This window comes from Triticum aestivum, chromosome 6A (genome assembly GCF_018294505.1).
Source record: "Triticum aestivum cultivar Chinese Spring chromosome 6A, IWGSC CS RefSeq v2.1, whole genome shotgun sequence".
NCBI classification, from domain to species: Eukaryota; Viridiplantae; Streptophyta; class Magnoliopsida; order Poales; family Poaceae; genus Triticum; species Triticum aestivum.
The window spans coordinates 116,237,677-116,239,637 of NC_057809.1; positions in this window are offsets into that span (position 1 = coordinate 116,237,677).

The window sequence follows — 1,961 nt, forward strand, 5'->3', positions numbered from 1 at the left end:
AGTGTTGGTCCGAACTGAGCTGCCTGCGGGGCCACCTCGGGGAAACTTGAGGGTTGGTTTTACTCGTAGCTAGTCTCATCTGAGTGTGCCCTGAGAAAGATATATGTGCAGCTCCTATCAGGATTTGTCGGCACATTCGGGCAGTGTTGTTGGATTTGTTTTAACTTGTCGAAGTGTCTTGCAGAACCGGGATACCGAGTCTGATCGGAACGTCTCGGGAGGAGGTCTATTCCTTCGTTGACCGTGAGAGCCTGTGATGGGCTAAGTTGGGACACCCCTGCAGGGATTTGAACTTTCGAAAGCCGTGCCCGCGGTTATGGGAAGATGGGAACTTGTTAACGTCCGGTTGTAGAAAACCTGAAGTTGACCTTAATTAAAATGCATCAACCGTGTGGGTAACCGTGATGGTCTCTTTCTGGCGGAGTCCGGGAAGTGAACACGGTGTTGGAGTTATGCTTGACGTAGGTTGTTCTAGGATCACTTCTTCATCATACTTTTATCGACCATGCTTTGCCTTCTCTTCTCGCTCTCATTTGCGTATGTTAGCCGCCTTATATGCTAGTCGCTTGCTGCAGCTCCACCACATACCTTTATCTTACCCATAAGCTTAAATAGTCTTGATCGCGAGGGTGCGAGATTGCTAAGTCCCCGTGACTCACAGATACTTCCAAAACCAGCTTGCAGGTGCCGATGAGTCCGTGCAGATGACGCAACCAAGCTCAGGAGGAGCTCGATGAAGATCTTGTCCTTTGTGTTGTTTCGTTCTAGTTGATCAGTAGTGGAGCCCAGTTGGGGTCGATCGGGGACCTTGTCGCATTTGGGGTTCTTCTTTTATTTTGGTTCCGTAGTCGGACCTTGATTGTATTTGGATGTTGTAATGCTTTATTCATGTATTTGTGTGAAGTGGTGATTGTAAGCCAACTATGTATCTCTTTCCCTTATGTATTACATGGGTTGTATGAAGATTACCTCACTTGCGACATTGCTTTCAATGCGGTTATGCCTCTAAGTCATGCTTCGACACGTGGGAGATATAGCCGCATCGAGGGCGTTACAAGTTCGTAATCGGAGCCTTCCCCGACCTTAGGAGCCCCCATTGCTTGATCGTTTTTAGCGGCCGAGTTGTGTCTAGAAAAATATTTTGAGTCATTTAGGAATTATATATCGGAGCCCCTTGACAGTTCGCCTTGAATAAAACTCCTCCAGCAATGCCCAACCTTGGTTTTACCATTTGCACTAACAACCTACCACCTTCCCTTGGGTTCTGCAGACTCAAGGGTCATCTTTATTCTAACCCCCCCGGGCCAGTGCTTCTCTGAGTGTTGGTCCGAATTGAGCTGCCTGCGGGGCCACCTCGGGGAAACTTGAGGGTTGGTTTTACTCATAGCTAGTCTCATCTGAGTGTGCCCTGAGAAAGAGATATGTGCAGCTCCTATCAGGATTTGTCGGTACATTCGGGCGGTGTTGCTGGATTTGTTTTATGTAACATCCCAAATTTTCAATTTGGAATGTTATACATTAGGTCATCATGCATATCATATTTTATTTTGCTTTTGGTTTTGATCCTAGAAAATCCTAAGCAACTCAAGGACCCACGGAGAGAGTTGGGGATTTCGTTATTTACATATTTGAGTTTTCTCAAATTTTGTAAACAGGATCATTTGATTTTATTTATTTTATCATCAATTATTTCTATTACAAAAATATGAGAGAGGGAATAAAATGACTTTCCCAAAATATAGAAATATTGAGGATTTAATAAAAAAATCAAATAAGTTTTATTTCGGAGTTTTTCGGTATTTCAATTTGAATTTAGGAAAAATGCGCGTTTTTCATAATTGCATTTAGGGCCCAAATAAATGTTAACTTTGTCGGGCTTGATTTTAGAAGCCCGGGAAAATTTATTTTGGGATTTTTGGAGTCTGTTTAGTATTTCTTTTTATTTTTCTTCCGAGCGAAAT